The 18555-nt window shown below is 47.6% G+C and overlaps 12 non-coding genes across 12 annotated transcripts; all 12 read right to left on the reverse strand.

Annotated features, from left to right (window-relative positions):
- Window positions 1–4738: 4738 nt before the first annotated feature.
- Window positions 4739–4810, reverse strand: Trnad-guc (transfer RNA aspartic acid (anticodon GUC)). The gene has a single exon. It is a non-coding gene; the product is annotated as a tRNA-Asp (tRNA).
- A 159-nt stretch (window positions 4811–4969) lies between these two features.
- Trnad-guc (transfer RNA aspartic acid (anticodon GUC)) lies at window positions 4970–5041 on the reverse strand. The gene has a single exon. It is a non-coding gene; the product is annotated as a tRNA-Asp (tRNA).
- Window positions 5042–5201: 160 nt separating this feature from the next.
- Window positions 5202–5273, reverse strand: Trnad-guc (transfer RNA aspartic acid (anticodon GUC)). The gene has a single exon. It is a non-coding gene; the product is annotated as a tRNA-Asp (tRNA).
- A 10616-nt stretch (window positions 5274–15889) lies between these two features.
- On the reverse strand, window positions 15890–15961 carry Trnad-guc (transfer RNA aspartic acid (anticodon GUC)). Its single transcript has one exon. It is a non-coding gene; the product is annotated as a tRNA-Asp (tRNA).
- A 159-nt stretch (window positions 15962–16120) lies between these two features.
- Window positions 16121–16192, reverse strand: Trnad-guc (transfer RNA aspartic acid (anticodon GUC)). The gene has a single exon. It is a non-coding gene; the product is annotated as a tRNA-Asp (tRNA).
- Window positions 16193–16351: 159 nt separating this feature from the next.
- Window positions 16352–16424, reverse strand: Trnad-guc (transfer RNA aspartic acid (anticodon GUC)). Its single transcript has one exon. It is a non-coding gene; the product is annotated as a tRNA-Asp (tRNA).
- A 154-nt stretch (window positions 16425–16578) lies between these two features.
- On the reverse strand, window positions 16579–16650 carry Trnad-guc (transfer RNA aspartic acid (anticodon GUC)). The gene has a single exon. It is a non-coding gene; the product is annotated as a tRNA-Asp (tRNA).
- A 160-nt stretch (window positions 16651–16810) lies between these two features.
- Trnad-guc (transfer RNA aspartic acid (anticodon GUC)) lies at window positions 16811–16882 on the reverse strand. Its single transcript has one exon. It is a non-coding gene; the product is annotated as a tRNA-Asp (tRNA).
- Window positions 16883–17043: 161 nt separating this feature from the next.
- Window positions 17044–17115, reverse strand: Trnad-guc (transfer RNA aspartic acid (anticodon GUC)). The gene has a single exon. It is a non-coding gene; the product is annotated as a tRNA-Asp (tRNA).
- Window positions 17116–17712: 597 nt separating this feature from the next.
- Trnad-guc (transfer RNA aspartic acid (anticodon GUC)) lies at window positions 17713–17784 on the reverse strand. Its single transcript has one exon. It is a non-coding gene; the product is annotated as a tRNA-Asp (tRNA).
- A 159-nt stretch (window positions 17785–17943) lies between these two features.
- On the reverse strand, window positions 17944–18015 carry Trnad-guc (transfer RNA aspartic acid (anticodon GUC)). Its single transcript has one exon. It is a non-coding gene; the product is annotated as a tRNA-Asp (tRNA).
- A 160-nt stretch (window positions 18016–18175) lies between these two features.
- On the reverse strand, window positions 18176–18247 carry Trnad-guc (transfer RNA aspartic acid (anticodon GUC)). Its single transcript has one exon. It is a non-coding gene; the product is annotated as a tRNA-Asp (tRNA).
- Window positions 18248–18555: the final 308 nt, after the last annotated feature.

Consider the following 18555-nt stretch of genomic DNA (forward strand, 5'->3'; position numbering starts at 1 on the left):
AAATGCTGGGCAAGCATATTTCTCTTTAAGTTCAAGGAAATGCATGTGGATATGCGCCTCTGGGGCATGTTTCGAAACTTCGACAAATGTCATATCGCAGTCTATCTCTTGCCATGACCAGGGCGGTAGAGGGTTCGCTGGTGCCATTAGCGCATGCGTAAAAAGTGGGACATCCATGTCTTCACAGAACCTCCTCACGCGCAATGAGAAGGGCTCTCTAGCTGTAGTGCGGTTATGAAAAAGGGCCGCGCATGCAGTGTCATTAATGACAGAGCGATAAGGATGATATATATTTGCATTCACCTTCCAAAAGTATGCAACGCTAAGGTATTGCCTCTGGAAATTGAGTGACCATTCGTTGGATTCAACATAGAGACTTTGGACAGGACTAGTCCTAAAAGCACCAGTGGCAAGGCGGATGCCCAGATGATGGACCGGATCTAATACCTTCAGGGCGCTTGGTGCCGCAGAGGCATACACAATGCTACTGTAGTCCAAACGTGATCTTACAAGGCTTTTGTGTAGATTCAGTAGACACTTTCTGTCACTGCCCCATGTCGTGTGTGAAAGTATTTTGATTATATTCATAGTTTTTAGACATTTAGCTTTAAGGTACTTAATGTGGGGAAGGAAGGTGAGTTTTGAGTCTAGTATTAGACCTAAAAATTTGTGTTCTGTGCTCACAGGTAGTAACTGCCCGTAAAGCTCAATGTGAGGCTCTGGAACTAGTCCCCTCTTCCTTGTAAAAAGGACGCAAGAGCTTTTCTGGGGGTTAAGCTTAAACCCGTTTTGATTAGCCCATTTTGAGACTTTATTGAGGCCCAGTTGGATATGTCGTTCACAGATAGCGATATTACATGACTTAAACGCTATTTGCACATCATCCACATATATGGAATAAAACATGTTATGTGGGATAAAATTGCGCAGGGAGTTCATTTTTACAATAAAGAGCGTACAACTTAGTACTCCACCTTGTGGTACCCCAGTCTCCTGCACATATGGCTTAGATAACACGTTGCCAATTCTTACTCTGAACGTACGGTTGCTTAAGTAGCTTTCGATAACGTTTAACATATTACCACGGATACCAATTGCCGACAGGTCCTGCAGAATTCCGAAGCGCCACGTGGTGTCATATGCCTTTTCGAGGTCAAGGAACACTGCCAAGAAGTACTGCTTATGAACAAATGCATCGCGTATGTTAGCCTCAATGCGAACAAGGTGGTCGGTTGTTGAACGACTCTCTCTGAAGCCACACTGGTGTGGATCAAGCAGATTGTTCGATTCAAGATAATGCAACAGACGGCGATTTATCATTTTTTCAAATAGCTTGCATAAGCAACTGGTGAGCGCTATCGGGCGGTAGCTTGTTAATACAGATGGGTCTTTGCCCTGTTTTAAAATGGGAACAATGATAGCCTCTTTCCATGCGGCAGGAAGATATCCGGTGGCCCAAATATTGTTAAGTAGCGCAAGCAGTGTCATCTGAGTGTCTGCATGGAGGTTTTTAATCATGTCGTATACGACTCTGTCAGCTCCCGGTGCTGAGCTTTTGCATGTATTTAATGCAGCTCTCAGCTCGGTCATGTTAAAAGGACGGTTATATGGCTCATTTTGCTGGCAGTTGCGGTTGAGTGCCTTGCATTCCTCGGTTTCTTTGTATTTTCGGAATGATTCGGTGTAGTGCATGGAACTAGAAATGCTCTCAAAATGAGCACCAAGGGCATCTGCCTGCTCTTCCAAACTGTTTCCTTGCTCATCTACCAAGGGCAACGGATAAGTTTCCTGTCCCTTCAGCCTTCTCAGCCCATTCCATACCTTTCTTTCCTGTGTATACGAATTTATGCCAGAGATAAATTTCTCCCAGCTTTGTCTCCTGGCTTGCCGTCGGGTACGTCTTCCTTGTGATTTAGCCTGTTTAAATTCAACGAGATTTTCAGCGTTCGGATAACGGCGTAGTATGCCCCAAGCCTTATTTTGCTTCTTTCGCGCCTTTCTGCAGTCTTCATTCCACCAGGGAACACGTCTTTTGGATGAATAACTATTTGTTTCGGGGATGAACATTTGTGCAGAGTCAATGATAAAAGCAGTAAAATAGGTGACTGCGTCATCTATGTTTAAATTCTTCAAGAAATCTTGAGACAAGCGAGATGATTCCTTAAAACCCTTCCAGTCAGCCGACGCTAGCTTCCATCGAGGAAACTGTGGCAGAGAGCTTTGTTCCTCCCTTAATTTTAACACTGCAGGGAAGTGGTCACTTCCATACGGATTTCTGATCACATCCCATTCTAGATGTGGAAAAAGTGTTGCAGAACCAATTGTCAAGTCTATTGAGGAGTAAGAGTTATGCTGCGTACTGTAGTAGGTCGGTTCCTTTTTATTAAAGAGACAGGCACCGGAACTAACTAGGAAGTTTTCTATCAATCTGCCTCTTCCGTCGCAGCGGGAGTCTCCCCACAGGCTGTTGTGGGCGTTAAAGTCACCGGCTAGAATGTACGGTTCCGGAAGCTGGTTAATTAAACCGTAAAATTCTGTCTTGCTCACTTGACAGTTTGGTGGGAGATATATTGAACAGATAGTAATTAATCGATTGAAGAGAATCCCTCGTATTGAGACTGCTTCAAGCTCGGTTTGAAGTGTGATCTGTTGGCAGGCAACAGACCTGTCTACAATAATCGCCACCCCACCGGACGAGGCATTAGCATTGTCACGGTCTTTGCGGAAAATAGCGAACTGTCGTAGAAAGTTAAATTGTTTCGGATTTAGATGTGTCTCCTGGACACAGAACACCTTAGGCTTATGGTTGCAGAGTAGTTCAGTTATGTCATCGAGATTGTGAATAAGTCCTCTCACGTTCCATTGCATTATCTGTGTGACCATGATGACAGAATAAAGGAGGGTGTTCTGCGTCTACTGGAGAACATTGGGTTATCAAGAGTCCTTTTCTGGACACTAGATTTTCTGCTTCCCTTTCGGGGCGCGCTCGATAGAGCTGCGCCGGTCTTTAGGCACCAGAGGTGCCGGTGTTGTGTCCATTGCCTCCCGCGAGGCGCTGGACGCCCGCGCACGCAGGCTGACAGTCCGTGCTTCAGACCTAGCCTCGCGAGGCGTGGTCTTGAGGCCCGACGAACCTGGAGTCGCGGGACTCTGTGACTGAGTCGGTGGAGCAGTCTTAGCTACTGCCACCACGGGGGCGGGCGCCACAGCCAGCGGCTCGCTACAGGCGGGTCGTGGGAGTGACGCAGGCTGGTTCGACGCTGCCCCCTTACGCGCCGCATCAGCAAAGCTTCCTTTATGAAAAATGGAGCACCTTCTTCTGGCATCTTTATACGATATGTTTTCTCTTATTTTCAAGGTGATTATTTCTTTTTCTTTCTTCCAGGTTTCACAGGATCGAGAATATGCAGGATGATCGCCATCACAGTTTATGCAGTGGGCTTTGCCAGAGCAGTTTTCCGAAGAGTGGTCTTTCTCTCCACACTTTGCACAGGTAAGGTGGCCTCGACAGCTTTGAGAGCCGTGGCCATACTTCTGACATTTGAAGCATCGGCGCGGGTTTGGAATATAGGGTCTTACTCGGGTTTTTGTGTAGCCCGTTTCGAGGGTTTCTGGCAGGGTGCTTGAGGCAAAAGTTATGATTAGATGCTTTGTTGGTATTTCGGTGTTCTCTCGTCTGATCTTTATTCTTTCTACAGTGATGACATTCTGGTCCTTCCAACCATCCAAAAGCTCTGCTTCTGAAAGTTCCAGCAAGTCAGTTTCAGAGACTACGCCTCGGACAGTGTTCAAAGATCGGTGGGGCGTTACTGTTACTGATGTGTCAGCAAAAGCTCTAATGTTAGCAAGTTTTTCATATTGTGCCTTGTCACACAGCTCCAGAAGGAGGTCGCCGCTTGCCATTTTGCTCGCTTTATATCCCGGTCCGATTGTTTGTGTCAGTGAATTCGCCACGAGGAATGGAGAAATCGCTCTTACTGGCTTCTCAGGTCTGTTGCTATGTATAACATGATAGCGGGGGAAAGACTCATTCTGCTTGAAAAGGAAGTTGACAGAGGCTTCGGTGCGCGCCCGCTTTGTGGCGGTGCGATCAGCTAGCAAGGGAAACGCTTTATGCATGACATGTATATTTCTTTCGGCAACGATGGCGGCCACCCACCACGGAGCCCAACGAGGGGACGGTACGAGTTTAGGATTACTTGCACGCGTCAGCCGTACATCATTGCTATAACCTAATGCGTCTAGACCAAGGTTGGCTATTTGCACAAGGTTAACCCTTGCCGCCAGGAAAAACGGAAGTTAATTGAAGAGAGGAGAGGACAGGAAAGATGAACAGTGAGAGAGAAAGACGAAGATGTGGGAGAGAGATAGGAAAAGGCGACTGCCGATTTCCCCTGGGTGGGTCAGCCCAGGGGTGCCGTCTACGTGTAGCCAGGGCCAAAGGGGTGTGTTGCCTCTGCTGGGGGGCCTTAAAGGTCCAATCACCCGGCGTCGGCTCAACCCCCAGGATCCCCTTTTCCCCGGACACGGCAAAGCCACGCACGGCGGGGCGTGGGGAGGGGTCGAAACCCCCCCGTTAGCTCGGGTCCGTGGTGTCGCTACACACCAAACGCCTGCTTACGCAGACGCCCCTGCGGGGAACATCCGTGTCTTCAGACATGGGGAAGGAGAGAAAGGTTCCGATAGCCTAAGTTGAAAAATAAATGTGCGCCATGGGAAAAGAAAAAAAAACACGACGCTCCCCGTCGGGGAATCGAACCCCGGTCTCCCGCGTGACAGGCGGGGATACTGGCCACTATACTAACGAGGAGATGTTTCAGCGCGCACATGGACTGCCATGTCGTTACTAATTGCGCAGTATATCGCGGAGAACATCCGTGTCTTCAGATATGGGGAAGGAGAGAAAGGTTCCGATAGCCTAAGTTGAAAAATAAATGTGCGCCATGGGAAAAGAAAAAAAAACACGACGCTCCCCGTCGGGGAATCGAACCCCGGTCTCCCGCGTGACAGGCGGGGATACTGGCCACTGTACTAACGAGGAGATGTTTCAGCGTGCACATGGACTGCCATGTCGTTACTAATTGCGCAGTACATCGCGGAGAACATCCCTGTCTTCAGATATGGGGAAGGAGAGAAAGGTTCCGATAGCCTAAGTTGAAAAATAAATGTGCGCCATGGGAAAAGAAAAAAAAAACACGACGCTCCCCGTCGGGGAATCGAACCCCGGTCTCCCGCGTGACAGGCGGGGATACTGGCCACTATACTAACGAGGAGATTTTTTTTTCTTTATTACCTGGCTTTGGTACAGACAGAACACAGAAACACTGGTTGTAGAAACACTCAATGTGCACTATACATGTGTTAATGGTTATCAACCAGCATGTTGCTGGTATCATCAGGTTAAAATTCTCGCAAGGTCACCAGCGGCTCTACTCTCGAGAGCCAGTCGGGTGGTTCGGTACAGCTTTTTGTATCTCGAGAAACCAATGAATGTTTTCTCTGAAGTAGGCTCGTGCAGGCCGCGCATCTTTATCGAAGTGGTAGCCTGCCATTCTCGATCGCCACAAAGAGTGGAGGCCCATAAGCATGATTGTGTCAAATGGTAGCCCATCTTCGGAAATTACATTCAAGTACCGAATGCCGTACGGATTCAGTGGCAATTCTTTCTTGATAGTTCTTTGCAAAACATCCCAAAAATAAACCCCTTCCCAACATTGTAAAAAAACATGATCTATAGTTTCTGGCTGTTTACAAATTAGACAGTGTGTGCCCCATGGCACAACGCATCCCTTTTTCTCTAAAAAGGCTTTAACTGGCAATGTACCAGTATGTAGTTTGAAGAAAAAGGTTTTAGTTCCCGGCTGTACATGCATTCTTTTAACCCTCTTTAAGACATTGCTACCAGGGCCTCCACTGTAAAGTGACCTGTACAACGGCACTGGGAAAACAACATCACATAGTGCTAAGTAAAGTTCCTTCCGTCTCACAGTGGCCAGGTACTCTTTCGAAAATCGTACAGTAAGGAATCTTACACTAGACACTATTTCTCTATAAAAGCCACCGATCCCTCCTACGCAATCTTCGGTTGACACAACATACTCAGGCAGAAGTCTACCCAGTCTCAATTGACATAGCGTGCGCAGGAAAGGATCGGTGACGTCTCTAAAAAACAAAAACCGGTTGACAAGCTGCCGTAAAAACAAGTGGCCGAGTCCCAATCCGCCGTCTTTTACCCGTCGAAACAAGTTGGTACGGCTGCACCGTTCCCACTCAGAAGCCCAGACAAATATGGCAAATATCCTATGGAACTTCTGTACATTAGTCCGGGAACAATGCAGCACCTGCATTACGTACCAGAGCTTGCTGATAAAAAACAGGTTGCAAACGGTGGCTCGAGCAAAGATCGACAAGGCGGCTCCTTTCCATTTCTCCGCTTTCTCCCGTGTGTCTTTGGCCTGCTGCTTCCAATACTGATTGCTGTCACGATAACCGTCGAGCGGGACGCCCAGGTACTTGCCCGGGATCATCGCCCAAGGCACATTAGCAAAAAAGTCTGGCTTCGTTGGCCACAGCCCATGCCAGAGCCCTAGGCACTTCGACCAGTTAACACCACTCCCTGTAATTTTGCTGAAGTCACGCACCGTTTCAACAGCCTGTTTGATACTATGTTGATCCTTTGCAAAAATAGCTACATCATCTGCATATGCAAGCAGCTTCACTTCCACTGCCTGTAACTGAAAACCACTGATTCTATTGTCATTGATTATTTTCAGGCATAAAGTTTCAATATACAAACAAAATAACAGGGGGCTGAGGGGGCAACCCTGACGGACCGAACGTTGCACGGTAATGGGGGCCCCCAGACTCTTATTGACAATCAACCTTGTCGTGCAGTTTCGATACGCCAGGGCCACTCCCTCGCTGATAACAGAACCCAAATTTGCGTGATCTAAAACAGCAAACAAAATCCTATGATCAACACAATCAAAAGCCTTTTCTAGATCAATCTGTAGGATGGCAACTCGCTCATTTGAATAATCACAGCATTCAAGTATGCTGCGCGCCTTGTGGATATTGACAACAATAGAGCGACCTTTGATCCCACAAGTTTGATGGGACCCGACGATGTCCTTCATCACGGTCTGTAATCTTTGAGCTAATACCTTCATGAAAATTTTGTACTCTACGTTGGTCAGTGCTATCGGTCGGTACGCTGCAACTGATCTAAGTTTATGTACATCCTCGGTTTTAGGAATGAGTACTGTGTGAGACGACCGGTATGAAGGAGGCAATGTTTTTAAACTGAAGGCTTCGTTGAATATAACAGATAAGATAGGGCTAATTTCAGACTTAAACGTTTTGTAAAAAGCAGCGGTAAATCCGTCCGGACCAGGTGATTTTCCAGGGTTTAGTTTATCTATTGCTTTTTCAACTTCGGTTACAGTTATTGCCCGTTCCAAGATATCTTTTCTTTCGTCGTCCAGACGGGGTAAACCAGGAAGAAATTCATTTTTAAAGTTCTGAATGTCTACATTACGCAATGCAAACAGCGCCCGATAATGCTCAGTAAAAGCAGATTTGATGCCGTCTTTATCGGTTGATAGGGAGCCAGCCCATTCTATTTCGTATATTTGGTTTCTTTCGGCTCGTACTTTTTCCATGGCTAGCGCGCGTTTCGATGGCGCTTCGCCAGCAGCGGTGTCCTCTGCCCTTGCCCTCACAAGCGCTCCCCGATAACGTTGTTCATCTAGCTGCTCAATCTTTTGTTTTATTTTTCTAATGTCCTCGATCCATTTACCGGGGGCTCGGCATTCCTGCTTGAGTAGCTTGTCAAGAAGCAATTTCAACTCAGCCTCTTTTCTTTTCTCGTCATACCGAATGCGCGTAGCCCTATCTATTGCTTTTAGTTTTAAAGTTTCCTTACATAGTTCCCACTGTTGCCATAAGTGTAGGTTTTCACTGGGGTCTAGTTTGCCAATTTCCTCCTTAACTACCAAATCAAAAACTTCGTCTTGTAGAAGCTTGTTATTGAGTTTCCATAAATCCCACGAGAAAGCATTGCTTCGCTTTGAACATCCTATAGAGCATTGGACTAAACAGTGGTCAGAGAACGAAACCGGGACTACTTCGTAACTGGTACATTTCTGAAGGATGTCGACAGATACGTAGATACGGTCGAGCCTTGCGTGGCAAGTACCTTCGAATCGCGTGTACTTTACAGCACTCGTACTTTGGAAAGTTTCTGCGACATCCTCCAGGTCCCAGTTTTCAACAAGCCGTGTCAGGATTCCAGTGCTCTTATCTCTGAATGCACTCCTGCTCGTCTTGTCGTGCGCGCTCAGGACACAGTTAAAGTCACCCAGCAAGATTAGCTGCCTTCCTGAACAAAGCCGTTCTTCGACGCCATGAAAAAACAGGGCCCTCTGTTCAACCTTATTGGGCGCGTATACGCACAGAATACGCCACTCGGTGTTGTACAACGAGAAGTCAAGAAAGGCACACCGGCCCGACGCACAGGAAAAGTGAGCATTCACCTGAAGCCCCGGCAATTTTTTCACAAAAAGTAAGCATCCAGCCGATGTGCCCACTGCATGACTGACTACAACAAAAAATCTAGACGCGAAACGTTGCACCATGCTGCCGGTCTCTTCTTCTCCATCGACTTTCGTTTCCTGAACTGCCAGCACGTCTATCTCTCGTTCGGTCACAAGTCGATAAAGCTGGCTTTGTTTTCTTTTCCCTGCCAGTCCCCTAACGTTTATCGTCGCGACTTTTAACGGGCAGACAGGCGCCATTTTAACGACAGGAAAAGGGACCAACAGCATGGTGCCTACCTCTCGCGTCTAGCACGTGGCTAGACGATGCCATCGCCGGCGCTGCCATCCGGCGCCGGTACTTGGACTTGCCCTACGGGCTCCGCGTTGCCGCAGCGCTTGTCGGAAGACACGTTCGGGCGCGGTCGCAGAGACGGCCGCCGTACTTGGGATGTCTTTGCCGGGGGTTCCTCGATGCCAGGCGCCGTCGGTTGGGTGCCGTGGTTGCTGGTCTCGGGGTGGGGGCGCTTCGACGCGATGGCGGCATTGGTAGGCGCGTGGACGCCACTCTTTTCCGGCTGTATCTCTATCGAGGTCTTAATGTCGCCGACCTTGGCTGCTGGTTGACTGTCGGTCGCTTTCCCAACCGTCTCGGTTGGCGCAGCCGAGTCTACCGCCGCCCCTTGCTGTGCTGGAACGACGCCTTTGCCGGTGTCGCCTCCTGACGTCGCTGCATGCAGGACCTGTGATGACGGCGCGCTGCCCGTTGACCCAGACGCGTCACCTGCACTTTGATGGACACCAGGACAATCCGCTTTCGGGGCGTCACTGCCGGAAGGCGCCATCGTGTCCTGTGACCCCGCCCGCTTTCCTGCCTCCTCGGTTCCCCTCGCTGCCTCCTCCGCCTCGGCGACGTCCATGAGCTCTTCGTTGTCGTCGACCTTTGGCCGCCCCGTCGCCGACGCGTAGGTACGGACGCAGTCCGAGTCCGCGTGTCCGTAACGCCGGCACTTCGAACACCGGGGCACCCTGCAATCCCGGCGAACATGTCCCGTGCCGTGGCAGCGCAGGCACTGCATTGCCCGGCCGGGCACCACCACGAGGGCCAACTCGCCGGCGACTCGAACCTGGTGGGGCAGGTCGTCGACCTTTACTCCCGGCTTCAGCTTCAACAATACGGTCCTTGTGGTGGAGCCCTTCTCTCGCATGCCTTGTACGCGCCAACGCTCTCGGGTAACCTCGGTAACGTTCCCGAAGGCAGCGAAAGCGGTCCGAATGTCGTCGTCTTGGACGCCGTGCAGCATCCAGTGCAGGCGCAGCTTGACCTGCTGGTCCTCAGGGTCAAAAACCACGCAGCGGCGGCCCTTGACCTTCAGCTCCTTAACCGCTGCTAATTTCTTCGTGGCTTCACCGGATTTCAGGGTCACCGCCCAGACGTGGTTGATCTGGTACGCCCCTAACGCCACGACGTCAGGGAGCACCCCAGCAGTGGCGAGGGCGTCTCGGAAGTCTTCGACCTTGTAGGGCCGCTCACGCACGTCTCCGTGCAAAAACAACGTGTTGAGAACAACACGGCCAGTGGGCAGAGTAGTTGGTTGGTTGGTTCCTCAGTACTTTGGCTCAACCCACTGCGGGGGATAGGCCATGAAGCGGACGGTGCTTTGCTTAGGAAACTAATTCACTTCGTGAAGGAAAAAGCTGAAATGAAATGTTTAGCCTTTACATATAAACTCGCAAGATTTAAAGCAGAGAAAAAAGAAGAAAAAAAAACGCCTATATAGAAACAACAACAAGAACAATAAAAAAAAATATATATATATATACAGTTGCATATAAGACAACTGAGGCTACACTCAACATTCAATTCTTTTGGATTCTCGTAAAAAATTAGAGACAGCGTTGAAAACGCTCCTGTGGCTAAAACCAAATATGGTTGCCCCAAATGAAAGAATCACCGGAAGTGACAAATTCAAGCCCAACTTCCGCAGGGGTTCTTCTAGTAGTCTTTTTCTTTGTGTTTTAAATCTTCGGCACGTCAAAAAGAAGTGCTCCAGAGATTCCCTCTCATTACAGTGGAGGCATAACGGTGACTGAGCCAGACCCGACCTGTGAAGGTAAAAGTTCAGTGGTGGGACTCGACAGCGTAGCCTTGTAATTTGTATTTCTTCCTTCCTAGATGAACACCATCTGCTCTTCCAAGGAAACTTTAGCTGTGGGAAATCTGATGAAAACAAAGGAGATTTATCGAAGTTATTGGCCGTGGTACGCTTTTCAAATCTCGCTGCTGTGACATACGCTGACGTGGGCAATACAGACAAAATAGGGCCATCATGGGATGATATTGCCAGTGCATCCGCATATTCATTGAGTGCTAGCCCTCTATGGCCTGGTACCCACACTAATCGAACCAGCCGTACATGCCTGGGAATCATCGAATAGAACGTCTGTATGGTACTCGATAAATTAGGTGCACTTAACGCAGAACAGACAGAGAGGCAGTCTGTTAGTACAACCACTGCTGATAGACACTGGGGCAATTTACTCAATGCTAGGACTATTGCCAGCAATTCAGCCTGGTAAATAGGGGTGAAGTCCGGTAACCGAATCGAGAATGACCAGTCTAGAGAGAATGATACAATTCCCACACCTGCCTTCTCTTCACAAACGGACGCATCAGTCGCTATCACAGTGTTAGTTTCTAAAGTGGCCAGATGATCTTCCAAAATGCAATTTAGATATTTATATGGTAAATTTTTCGCGTTCTTGGGATATATATCATCAAATTCAATCCTAATTGTTTCTACAGTGCTGAGTATCTGTACTTCCCAGAGGTGAACTTTTAATGGGTCCAAAAGTCTCTGTGTAAAAATGACCTGGGGGCAACGTAATCTAGACCATTGGTGGTTAAAAAATGAGGCTTGCTGGTTAATGAAGACATACTGTGACCTCCTCTGTGGAGAAGCATAGATTTTTAGGAATGTACGTACTGTTAAAATATGAAATCTTTTGATAAGAGACGGCAGGCGTGATTCTTCGTATAGAATATTGTTTGCAACAAATTTTGGTAGCCCCAGACATAATCGTAATGATTCACGTTCTAACAAAACCAATGGTCGAACTTTATAAGCCGGAGAGCCAGAAAACAAAACGCAGCCGAATTCTAGAATTGGTCGAATGTACATGCAATAAATCATGACGAGCACGTCTCTGCGCAAACCGGCACGTTTATTGCTGAGCCTACGCAGCATCCCTACTGCGCGTGCTCCCTTAGTAGCCATGTTTTCTATATGGGGTCTCCAGTCAAGTTTGTCGGTATAGGTTACTCCTAAATACCTAATTGACTCGACCTGAGGTATCACGGCTTGTCGGTAAAGTAATGAAATTTGCACTGGTACATTTTGTGCGAAAACAACAATTGCACTTTTATTAATATTTAGCGATAAATTAATACCCTCTAGCCACGTTTCCAGGCTATTCATATATTTCTGCAGGGTTTGGTAAAGAGTGTGAATGTCTGCTGACGTAGCGAAAAATGCGATATCATCGGCATACACATACACCTGCACGTTCTGCTGTATGGGAATAGAACATAGTAGAATGTTAAATAATAAGGGTGATAACACTGAACCCTGCGGGAGGCCTCTCGTTTGCTTATATTTTGAAGAACTGACACCAGATTGCGAGCAATAAAATTCTCTATCCCTCAAGAAAGCATAGACCCATGCCACAAAGTATTCTGGCAGTCCTAAGTTCTGAAGCGAATTTATCAGTTTCACATGCTCCACACTGTCATAGGCTTTGGTGATATCTAAGGTTACTAAAGCTGAATATTGTTTCTGATATCGAGCAAGCTGTATTCTACTTTCTAGATCAACATGTGCACACCAAATGGAACAACCACGCCTGAAACCAATTTGACATGGGCTCAGTGTCATTTTTTCTGACATCCAGCGATCTACCCGGCTATGTAAAATTCTCTCGACGAGTTTTACTAGATTTGATGTGAGTGCTATAGGCCTGATATTATCTAAGGTAAACCCCGCGCCTTGCTTTTTTAATAACGGAATAACTTTTGCAACTCTCCAATCAGCTGGGATCCAAGAATTTCTAATTGAGTGATTCACAATTTCGAGTAGGCCAAGGGGGTATATCTTATGTACTGCTTTTATTACCGACGTCGTGATACCATCAGGACCTGGAGCGGAATTAGGCAGCGTTCTTACCACATTTACTAGCTCAGCAGCTGTGACCTCCTCAAAATCCTCACCCCTCGTAGGGGTCTGGGGTTGGTATAAGAGAACAGTCGTAAAGCGACTCTCTAGGCCCTGAGCGATGTCTTCGAGAAAGGACTTCAGTTCACTTGGTGTTGATACTACAGATTCTACGGTTTTCAGTACTGGAAGAACTTTCTTGGTTCTCAGAAAGCGAAATAGTGCTTTTCTGTTTGCTGTCTTTGAGAGAAACTCAGAACGTTCACTGTCAAATTTGTCCTTCGCAATGGCAACGGTTCTTTTAAAACTCGCGGCGGCATACTTATAGTCACTCCAGTTGCGAGGGCACTGGTTGAAAAGTAATTTTTTCCATGCAGCTTTTCTTAATCTATACGCCCGCGAACAGTCCGCATTCCACCAAGGGTTGGTCGAAGCGCTTTTGGAGCTGTGTATAGTGAATTTGGACTTATTCAACGATTCTTTTAGGATGTCACTTAATCTGATAGCGTCTGGTTCCCTATCATCTGCTCGGTTAGATATAGCCGCTCGTAGTGATTTTCCAAATGTACTGAAATTTACATGCGTAACCGATGGTCGAATCATGGAAGTTACTGGGCATACCATCTCAAAAAATATAGGCATATGGTCGCTACTTGTGCCAGAATTAATAGCAGACCATGTTGAGATGGACAAATTAACACTAGAAAAAGTCAGGTCAAGCACAGAATAAGACTGATTATACACAAACGTGGGAGTTCTGGTGTTGATACACATCAAGTTATTCTTATTAGCCCAATCCGACAGACGCTTCCCATTCAAGTCAGTTTTAAAACCCCACGAAATATGGTGAGAATTGAAGTCCCCCACTAATATAATATCTTTGCGGCAATTTGAAACTACGGTATCTAGAACGGCAGAATTTTGAACACCCGCTGGAAAATATGAATTAATTAACGAAAATGGGAGGTATCCCGGAATAGTAATGTCTAATGCTAGAACCTCGCTATCTGAAGTCATTAACTGATATGTAATTTTCGCTCTATGAGCAATTTTGGAGGATATAAAAATTGCCAAACCGCCACCGCGAGAGGGCCGGTCTAATCTAAATGTGCGGTAATTTTTAATTTTAAAGCACTTTTCCTCTGAAAGCCAAGTTTCTTGTAAAACAATAACATCGGGGGAATAATGATCACAAAGATGGAATAAGTCGGTAGTTGCTGAAAAAATAGAACGGCAATTCCACTGTAATACTTTTAGACTGCCTATTTTGGTAAAATACCAGCAGCACTCACTGCTTTCTCCAAAATGCTATCCTTCAAGAAATCCTTTTTTGATGAGGTTTCCTTCTGGTACTTCTTACTCTTTGCTTTGGAGTTCTGTGAAGACCCCTGTGCTTCAGGGGAAGCACGTCTTTTCATTTTTCTTGAATCAAGGTCCATTTTTTCCGACATCGAATCATGGGATCCGGAGTCAGAGCTCCAATCTACCTCTTGTTCAGTAGGTACAATTAGTTTACGGCCTGTGTTCGACGTGCTTGGCTTTGGTTTCGAAGGGCCTGGTTCAGATGAAACCTCAGTAATCTCACCTGGAGAAGGTAGTAAAGGATTGTCAGCATATCGATTACCGCCCTGCAAGATTTGTGTCAATTGAGTATTCACTACTTGTGCCAATGATTCGGTTAGGCTCACAAATAAAGTTTCCATCAACTTCGTCATCGATCTTTCCACCGTTGATGCTATTATATCCGTCAGCGACGAGTCGAGCGTCTGATTGGCCCGGTTGGCAGCGGTGGCATAGCCACGTGAGCGCTCTGAAAGAACAGATCGGGCCTCACGCCGGGAGCATCGTTTCTGTTGCATTATCTCGAGGAGTTGCAACTCCTGTGTCCTCATAGGGCAACCTTCATCATCAGCTGCGTGAAGTCCACTACATAAACAACATCTCACTTCTTGGGTTGAGCAATCATTAGTATTGTGTTGTTCAGCGCATGTACGGCACCTCACCTCCGATCTGCATCCCTTTAAGGTATGTCCGTACCTCCAGCATTTTCTACACTGAAGTGGGCGAGGGGATAGCGCTTCAACACGATAAATCAAAGGCCATGCTTTAATTTCGGTCGGACGAGTCGTGCCGGCAAATGTCACGATCACCGACTCTGTAGGGACCTTCTTGTTCTCAACGTTACGCGAGCACCGGAATACGGACACTGCTCCTGCTACGGCAAACATTTCTAGTATCTCTAGTGGTGTAAGGCTCGAGTCCACGCCACGAACTAGACCCTTCACACAGGCCAAATGGGCCGGCACGAAACAGCTCACCGGATGAGAGGCAAACGTTGTGCATTTCAGAAGATCTGTGATGCAGGCCTGGTCCGGCGAGCAGCACAGAATGCCACCACGTCCAAACTGACGCACCTCGGTGATCAGTTGGAAATGATCAGTTATCTTCCGGAGCTCTTCCTGAATTATTCTCGGGTTTTTCATGCGAATGGATTCCCCATTGGTTGGAACCAGGGCCACAGGAACGCTGTTCAGACCACTGCGCAAAAAAAGATCGATTGGCAAGTCATTGTTAGCAAGGGAAGCCGACCAGGCAGAATATGCCTGGCCGGGAGACGAAAGAGACATTAGGTTGCAATGTCTAAGAGCACCGCCCGATTCGGCCGCACCCCCGCAGTAGGATGCACGTAGACACCCTTGAAAGAACCGCTGAGGGTGAACACGACTTGGATAAGGAAGCTCAGGGCAGGACCACGGACTGCCTAGGACCGGGAGCTGCCAACGTGATGAAGTTGCGCGAAGACTGCCCCTATGCTTCCAAGAATCGACCGCAAGCCGCGTTCAGCACAATCTCGTAAGCGTTATCTTCTTCGACAGCCATCCTGTTACCGCGGCCGGCACGGGCCGCTATCGCCGCTCCATCGGAGCCGTTCATCCTTCGACCGTTCGCTGGCGCGTCCGGAAGTAGAATGACTACTAACGAGGAGATGTTTCAGCGTGCACATGGACGACCATGTTGTTACTAATTGCGCAATATATCGCGGAGAACATCCGTGTCTTCAGATATGGGGAAAGAGAGAAAGATTCCTATAGCGTCAGTTCAAAAATAAATGTGCGCGATAGGAAAAGAAAAAAAAACACGACGCTCCCCGTCGGGGAATCGAACCCCGGTCTCCCGCGTGACAGGCGGGGATACTGGCCACTATACTAACGAGGAGATGTTTCAGCGTGCACATGGAGTGCCATGTTGTTACTAATTGCGCAGTATATCGCAGAGAACATCCCTGTCTTCAGATATGGGGAAAGAGAGAAAGATTCCTATAGCGTCAGTTCAAAAATAAATGTGCGCGATAGGAAAAGAAAAAAAAACACGACGCTCCCCGTCGGGGAATCGAACCCCGGTCTCCCGCGTGACAGGCGGGGATACTGGCCACTATACTAACGAGGAGATGTTTCAGCGTGCACATGGACGACCATGTTGTTACTAATTGCGCAGTATATCGCAGAGAACATCCCTGTCTTCAGATACGGGGAAAGAGAGAAAGATTCCTATAGCGTAAGTTCAAAAATAAATGTGCGCGATAGGAAAAGAAAAAAAAACACGACGCTCCCCATCGGGGAATCGAACCCCGGTCTCCCGCGTGACAGGCGGGGATACTGGCCACTATACTAAACGAGGAGATGTTTCAGCGTGCACATGGAGTGCCATGTTGTTACTAATTGCGCAGTATATCGCAGAGAACATCCCTGTCTTCAGATACGGGGAAAGAGAGAAAGATTCCTATAGCGTAAGTTCAAAAATAAATGTGCGCGATAGGAAAAAAAAACACGACGCTCCCCGTCGGGGAATCGAACCCCGGTCTCCCGCGTGACAGGCGGGGATACTGGCCACTATACTAACGAGGAGATGTTTCAGCGTGCACATGGACGACCATGTTGTTACTAATTGCGCAGTATATCGCAGAGAACATCCCTGTCTTCAGATACGGGGAAAGAGAGAAAGATTCCTATAGCGTAAGTTCAAAAATAAATGTGCGCGATAGGAAAAGAAAAAAAAAACACGACGCTCCCCGTCGGGGAATCGAACCCCGGTCTCCCGCGTGACAGGCGGGGATACTGGCCACTATACTAACGAGGAGATGTTTCAGCTTGCACATGGACGACCATGTTGTTACTAATTGCGCAGTATATCGCGGAGAACATCCCTGTCTTCAGATACGGGGAAAGAGAGAAAGATTCCTATAGCGTAAGTTCAAAAATAAATGTGCGCGATAGGAAAAGAAAAAAAAAAACACGACGCTCCCCGTCGGGGAATCGAACCCCGGTCTCCCGCGTGACAGGCGGGGATACTGGCCACTATACTAACGAGGAGATGTTTCAGGGTGCACATGGACGACCATGTTGTTACTAATTGCGCAATATATCGCGGAGAACATCCGTGTCTTCAGACATGGGGAAAGAGAGAAAGATTCCTATAGCGTCAGTTCAAAAATAAATGTGCGCGATAGGAAAAGAAAAACACGACGCTCCCCGTCGGGGAATCGAACCCCGGTCTCCCGCGTGACAGGCGGGGAGGAGATGTTTCAGCGTGCACATGGAGTGCCATGTTGTTACTAATTGCGCAGTATATCGCAGAGAACATCCCTGTCTTCAGATACGGGGAAAGAGAGAAAGATTCCTATAGCGTAAGTTCAAAAATAAATGTGCGCGATAGGAAAAGACAAAAAAAAACACGACGCTCCCCGTCGGGGAATCGAACCCCGGTCTCCCGCGTGACAGGCGGGGATACTGGCCACTATACTAACGAGCAGATGTTTCGCGTGCACATGGAGTGCCATGTTGTTACTAATTGCGCAGTATATCGCGGAGAACATCCGTGTCTTCAGATATGGGGAAAGAGAGAAAGATTCCTATAGCGTCAGTTCAAAAATAAATGTGCGCGATAGGAAAAGAAAAAAAAACACGACGCTCCCCGTCGGGGAATCGAACCCCGGTCTCCCGCGTGACAGGCGGGGATACTGGCCACTATACTAACGAGGAGATGTTTCGCGTGCACATGGAGTGCCATGTTGTTACTAATTGCGCAGTATATCGCGGAGAACATCCGTGTCTTCACATATGGGGAACGAGAGAAAGATTCCTATAGCGTCAGTTCAAAAATAAATGTGCGCGATAGGAAAAGAAAAAAAAAACACGACGCTCCCCGTCGGGGAATCGAACCCCGGTCTCCCGCGTGACAGGCGGGGATACTGGCCACTATACTAACGAGGAGATGTTTCAGCGTGCACATGGACGACCATGTTGTTACTAATTGCGCAATATATCGCGGAGAACATCCGTGTCTTCAGATATGGGGAAAGAGAGCAAGATTCCTATTGCGTGAGTTCAAAAATAAATGTGCGCGATAGGAAAAGAAAAAAAAAACACGACGCTCCCCGTCGGGGAATCGAACCCCGGTCTCCCGCGTGACAGGCGGGGATACTGGCCACTATACTAACGAGGAGATGTTTCAGCGTGCACATGGAGTGCCATGTTGTTACTAATTGCGCAGTATATCGCAGAGAACATCCCTGTCTTGAGATACGGGGAAAGAGAGAAAGATTCCTATAGCGTAAGTTCAAAAATAAATGTGCGCGATAGATTTATTAAAATAATAACTGTTTACTGGTATACCTTGAAGGCAACTGTGGCACTATCATTTGCCATTGCGCAAAACAGAAGCGTGGAACTCTGTTGATAAACTTGGTATAAGGCAATGTTATTAAGCGTATTTTTTTTTTAATTTTATGCAAAAAATTGTTGCTAATGCTG

This window comes from Rhipicephalus sanguineus, chromosome 10 (genome assembly GCF_013339695.2).
Source record: "Rhipicephalus sanguineus isolate Rsan-2018 chromosome 10, BIME_Rsan_1.4, whole genome shotgun sequence".
Classification (NCBI taxonomy): Eukaryota; Metazoa; Arthropoda; class Arachnida; order Ixodida; family Ixodidae; genus Rhipicephalus; species Rhipicephalus sanguineus.